Genomic DNA, 7,241 nt, shown 5'->3' on the forward strand with positions numbered 1-7,241 from the left:
CGTGTAAACGACGGTAAGTGGTGAGAGCGTGTATGAAGAAGTACTCCCTGCAGGGTTAACATGATCTATTCGAATAGCCGCGTCCGCGGTAAAGGACTACTTGGTTGCCTATACAGTTCATAGACAAGTAAATGGAAACTGATAAAAGCCTCAAGATAAGTGTGAGTGCCGAGGATGGCTCTTCCGTAGGAAGACGGAGGTGGATCCTCGGTAGTGTATTAAAGTGGTGAATAGTGGACTCGTGTGCGCAAAACTGTTTCAAATGGAGTATCGTAGGATAGTCTAGCCAAGAGTCAAAGCTGGCTTGCTGCAATAACTCCACCAACCCTTCTTGATACTATGCATGTATGTAGGATCTGATGTAAGTCTTGCTGAGTACCTTTGTACTCATGTTGCTATAATCTACATTTTTACAGAAGACGCTGCAACCCCTTCTGATGGGTTCTATGTAGACGTTGACATCAACGAGTAGGCTAAAGACCCAGGTGGTGACCCTGAGCTTGTGAAGGACCACGTAGTATAGTTAGGCTTCCAAGCCTCTTTTATTTTACTAGTTGTCTGTACCCAGACAAAGTACTTCCGCTGTTGGCTTGTATGACTGTATGACTTGTATGTTGGGTCGTGAGACCCGTACCTTTGTGTGTATGATATGTATGGCTCCCTGAGCCTTAAATAAAGTACTTGTGTCGTAGAGTCATGTTGTGATGCTTCGTTGTATTTGCACATATCGAGCATATTGTGTGTATGATTGAAATGCTTGGTATGTGTGGGATCTGACCATCTAGTTGTTTATCTTTAGTAGCCTCTCTTACCGGGAAATGTCTCCTAGTGTTACCGCTGAGCCATGGTAGCTTGCTACTGCTCTGGAACACTTAGGCTGGCCGGCATGTGTCCTTCTTCGTTCCTGTGTCTGTCCCTTCGGGGAAATGTCACGCTTTGAGTACCGGAGTCCTGTTAGCCCGCTACAGCCCGGTTTACCGGAGTCCTGCTAGCCCAGTGCTACAGCCCGGACCCACTTGCTGATGACCGACACGTTCGAAGCTGGGTCATGGATGCCTGTCCCTGTAAGTCTGTGCCACTTTGGGTTTACGACTAGTCATGTCAGCCCGGGCTCTTTATCATATGGATGCTAGCGACACTATCATATACGTGAGCCAAAAGGCGCAAACGGTCCCGGGAAAAGGGTAAGACGACACCCGTGGGGATACCGTGCGTGAGGCCGCAAAGTGATATGAGGTGTTACCAGCTAGATCGATGTGACATCGAGTCGGGGTCCTGACAACTTTTATCGTAGAACTTTGCTTACACAGATTTTTCCTACAATTGTAGTGGACTTCTAATTGTAGTTGTGACACTAAGAACCATTATAAATATGTATATCTCTATTCTTCTTAATTTTAAATTTAGAATGATGAACCTTAGATAGGTCTAAGAATTTTATGTTATAACTGGTCTCTATTCTGATGGGAAGACTGTACCCTTTAGAACATTTTGACAACATGTTTTGATTTTGTTTTGGCAGTTATCATTAAAAACTGTTGTGATTTATTTTCCAATCTAATTCAAATTGTGAATCATTAGCTGTGCAATCTGTTTCTAATTGTACAGAACAATAACAATGTCTAGTTCATTATATTGAACGACATGTTAGCAATGAACTTCACTTGGGATATTGGATCACCCGAGTGTGTTGAAATAATTGGGCATGTAATTGATGGATAATTGTAAGAAGAGAGTGCATATTTATCTACTATCTTTACATTATCATGGGCACCCCTTATTTATTTAAACGTGATGGATTAAATTGTACATAGTAAAACTCGATTGCTTTTGTGGCCTGACTAATAAATCATACTGAGTATTTTGCAGGCCTAAATTTAGTTAATTTTTCATATATTTTCCATTACACTTAGTAAAATTAATCACATAACGATGTTATGAACATTAAGGTGTAATATTTTTGTTATACAATATTAGTGTCCAGCAATAAATACACATGCATTGAAGTTAGAAAATAAGTCGGTACAAAACAGAGTGACATTAGTTTTTCCTATTTTGATACACTACACCGATTTTTTTTAAATCACATAGAATCAATCAAATATGGTTGATTTTAAGCACTTAGATGCATGTATATGTATATGTTTGTGTCAATTTTTGTATAATTAAATATCTCGGTAGAGACCTCTGCCATCTATATATAAATTTTTAGAGGTTTCCAGAGGGAACAATTATTTGTGTTGTAAATTCATAAGAAAAAGTAGAGTAGTTATGGACGCAACGATTTGGTTGTCGGACTCATCTGCTCCCGTGGATAAACAGTAAAGATAGAAAAATAGCGAATGCCTGATGCCCATGCCGAATTTAGTGGAGTTTCGGCATTTGGGTAGCTCTTAGCAAAAGAAAAATCAAGCTTCTGAGGAAGTTTAAAAAAATGCTCTGTTCCAAGATCATTTTTTGTGCTTTGCCACAAGATTCTCGAGTGTCAAAACACCACCAATTCTTGCATCACAACTCAAGCATCTTGCATGCAAAAAAAGGAATCATTTGAATGTTTCTGCTATTTTTTATGATTTTACTATTTATTTGGAGCAGATGAGCCCAGGCTTAGATAGCAATTACCGGTATATCAAGGTGTTTGCAAAGGATTTTTCTATGCAACATTGGCATTTCTCATTTGTTGGTTCTTTCATGGCTATGTACATGGATATTCTACTTTGTGAAATAGGACCGCTTGTGATAGATATCCATGAAAACTGGGTATTAGTTATTTTCTTTTGTTCATCCATGAAAACAATACTAACTTGTAATCCACTCAAAGTCAAACCAATACATCACATCAAGCTTTATGCATGCACTCGATGATTTGGAAAACCATCATGTCAATAACTATAGATCCCGCAACTCGTCTATGTGTGCCACTGGCGTATTGAATGTATGGAATGGAACAAACAAAGGATATTCTTAGAGAACGTACAACCGAAATGCTTAGATATGTTCTTAGTAAGATGAATTGGCTTTCTTTTTTGCTATATAAGGGCATCTCAACGGTGATCTGCAAATTTGCTCCGGAATCTGTCTGCGAACACTGATGCCAGAGGCCGCCATCCAACATTGTCCGCATGCATTTCAAAAACTTTTTCAAAAAACAAATTCATGCAAACACAACGCATTTCATACAAACCGGACGAAACTGTTTACATTTTGGACATATTTTTAACTAAAAACGTTATCAGACTAGGATAAAACTACAATAACATGGCATGCCAACACATTCATTAATTTACCAATAGCACAATTAAATATGATCTTACAAACATATTAAATTTATAAATTAAGTTTATATTTTGCATAAATGAAGAATACATACCGACATAAACACTAGTTATCTACTTACTAGCATATTGTTCTTTGCAATATGTTTCTAGAAAAGGGAAGCATTATCTCTGGTCCTCTTCATCTTTGACAATTCTATAAGAAAAAATTACATTTTATCAATCATATAACATAATTTCACACAACAAATTATGGGGAAAGTTATGTGTTCATGTACGGCCAGATAGCACTATCAATCATGGTTGGTATGATTGATTCAGTTCACTTTTTGCATTTTAACTAGGAAGTGAACGAAGTAGCGCATACTATAGTTAAATTTGCTTATGGTAGTAATGGGACGTGTAATTGGGTCGATGAACCCCAGATTTCTTGGTTAATGCTATGGTGAATGGTGTAACTATATTATCAAGTTAATAAAGTGACTCATGATGGCATTTCCTCAAAAAATCCACCTGATAAAATAATCAATGGATATAATCACAGCAACCCATAATTCGCGGTGTGTAAGGAACCAATAAAAAATTGGGAAATGTAGACAATGTAGAATCAGTCCACCCAGTGTAGCTGAATGCCTATGGATAGCCGACCATCGGGGTAGGCAGAACTATTTTACGGTGCTACTACATGCAGACCGGCCGCCGCTAGGCATGAGTACACTGGATGCATTGGCGCCGGGCTGGCGGGGCAACATGGACGGATCCTGGCCTCTTGAGTGTCCAACGGAAGTGAGACAGGCGGCGAGGCAGCCTGCTAGTTTGGGAGAGCAGAATCGGGGATGGGAGTGGTAGGCTGGCTATTCGGTTTTTTAGGGGTTGTACTTTGGATGTTGGGCGACGGATGGGTCGGGATGAGTAGACAATATTTTGTCGGACTTCCCTGTTTCGATCCATCTCCAAATCTCCTACAGTATATAGGCAACCACCCTATAGATTTTCCCCTAGTAGTCGGTGGCGGGAAGTCATAGGCTTGCATTGCGGGGCCGGGGTGCGGTCGTCGATAGTGGAGACAAACTAGTCTAAGAGAAATGATCGAGGAGGCAAAGACAACTCAAGTAGGGTAGGATGGTGAAGTGGGATGCCGACCTTCTATGGTGTTGGTGGTGCTTGGCATAGAGTGGTGTGCTAGATGAAGCATGCAGATTGGACAATCCAGGAAAAATTGACCGACATGATTGTTTTTTCCAAACAACTAGGCACAACACGAGAATGAAGGAAAACGGGTTGTCGCTTTCCACCCACCGCATCATTATTTCGGCAATTTCAACTAAACATCGTGCCGAGAAATAAAACATCAACATTGGTCCATTCAAAAAATGTCTTAAACATATAATCATGACCACTTGCACCATAGAACACAAATGAAAGTACAAAATTTCTACTGATTATCAAACTTAAACTCCAACATTTGGAAACAGATTAGAGATCTACATGTGCTATGAGTGCCCATCATTTATTTAATATGAGAATTATGAAATTATTACACAGAAACTCAGTCCAACCCGTAGCATCACATGTGATACCAATGATTCTTCAAACCTAGATTTAGTTATTTTCTCGTATATTTTTCACTACACTTACCAAAATTAATCACATAACAATATTTCCAATTTAAGATGTAATATTTTCATTATAGAATTTTGGTATCCACTTATAAATACACTTGCATTAAGGTTTGAACCAAAGATGATACAAAACATAGTGAAAATAGGTCTTCCCATTTTCATACACTGCAGCATAAAGACTTTGGTCAAATCATATCAGGATCGATCAAATATGTATTAATTTGTAGCACTTATATGCATGTATATGTTTGTGTCTATTTCGTATCCTTAAATATCTTGGTAGAGATCTATACCATCTAAATTTATATAGAGGCTTCTAGAGTGCACAGCTATTTTAGGTGCAAATTTATATATAAAAAAAGAACTAGAGTATGTGTTTACAAAGGATTTTTCTATGACTCATTGGCATTGCTCATTTGTTGGTTTTTTTTATGGCTATGTACATAGATTCTCTTCTAGGTGAAATAGGACCGCTTGTAATAGATATCCATGAAAATTGGGTATTAGTTATTCTAGCTTTTTAAATGTCACAACCATTTTTCTAAATGGTACGATTTAAAAAATTGCGAACATTTTTCTACATTGTATAAACAGTTTTTATAATGTCACGGCCATATTTTTACAATGCAAAACATTGTTTCATCAATGTCACAATCGTTTTTCTGACTGGTATGTAACATTTTTCCCAGATTACGCAGACATTATTTACATTTTATAAACATTTTCATAAATGTTAGGAACATATTATTGGAACACGTGAACATATTTTAATGTTATGATTTTTTCAAATGCTAGCAACATTTTTTAATTTGTCTCAAATATTTGTTTACACTACATGAGCTTTATTTAAACGCATAATGATTTTTTTAATAATATGCAAAGTATTTTTAATTTATAAATATAATTTAAAAGAAAAGCAGCAGAACAGGACATGGGCTAGTGATTCAGTGCTCCTTCCTCACCGGGTCAGCCCATTTTGGAAGTGCGAGAGGCAAGTGGTTCTTCAAAATCACTAATTAAGGGGCACTCCTTGCAAAGGTCACACCCACCTACTCCGTGGTTACAAGTCGTGTAGCGCATGTGTGACACTTGTTACAGCCTATGAGTTTTGTGTTTTTTAGATTGATTTATTTCAAAAAGTTTCATCTCCTAAACCGTGCATCGGAATCATGAAGCATTGTTGTGTTTCTCGTGTTGAGATCTTTGAAACTAAATCCCTTGTTAATAGGTTTGCAAAAAAAATAAAACCAAAAAACTAAAACCCAAAAAAGGAACTGAAAAAGCGAAATCTGAAGAAAAGGCGGAAACAAAAAAACTGAGACTGAAAAAAACCAAAAGCACAACTGTGCTTCATAAAAAAAGTGAAGAAAACCTACTAAAGGCCAAGTAAAATCCAAAAACTAAAAAAATGCAGAAATAAAAATGTTAACCCTCGGATTAATGCAACATGTGACATATGGCAACAGCTAAGCGCGCTAATTGGTCTGCTCGCGCGTAATGCCGGCCCATCAAATTGTCTGCTGCCGAAAGCCTTTGGAGCGTTCCCGTTGTTTAGTTGCCCTTGTGGTTCTTTCGTCTCGCTTCGGGCGAGACAAAGTCGTGGCCTAGTGTCGCACGAATGCTATATCTCACTTATAGCGAGGGTAGCATCCGTCTCCCCTTAAGGGTTCGTGCATATGGGCTGGCCCGTTAGTGTGGTCGCCCGCACGCTTGTTATATGTGCTTATTTGTCTCCTTTTATCCTTTTTCTTCGCCTTTTGGTTTCCTTTTCTTTCTTCCCTGATTTTATGTTTTATTATCATTTTTCTTTGTTTCTTTCACTGTTTTTACCGGTTTTTATTTATTTTTCAATCTTATTACTGGTTTTTTTGCTTTTCTTTCTTTCTTTCCCTTTTTGCTATGTTTCTTCGTGTTTCTTTTTCGATTTTTATTGGTTTTCTTCGTTTTCTTTTAACATTTTTAGTATATTTCAGGAATATTATTATATACACATTTAACATTTTTCAAATAAGTGATTAACATTTTTGACAATTTTTTATTTCTTATTTTTTTCATACACATTATACATTTTTTGTATACACTAGGAACATTTTTAATATACAGGTTTAGTAATTTATTAATACATGATTAACATTTTTTGAAACATATATTTTTTATATTCCGGTGAACCACTCAGTTAGTGTGTTGGGTACTAAACCGGAAGGAGCGCAGTTCGAATTACGTCCGCACTGTAATGGACGCTTAATGCGGCAAATAGGAGATGCTTAGGCGTGCGCCTAGTGCCGGGCCGAGTTCATTTGGTCTGCTTAAGCAGGCCGGGGTAAACGACGTCATACCAGGCGAG

This window comes from Triticum aestivum, chromosome 3A (genome assembly GCF_018294505.1).
Source record: "Triticum aestivum cultivar Chinese Spring chromosome 3A, IWGSC CS RefSeq v2.1, whole genome shotgun sequence".
Classification (NCBI taxonomy): domain Eukaryota; kingdom Viridiplantae; phylum Streptophyta; class Magnoliopsida; order Poales; family Poaceae; genus Triticum; species Triticum aestivum.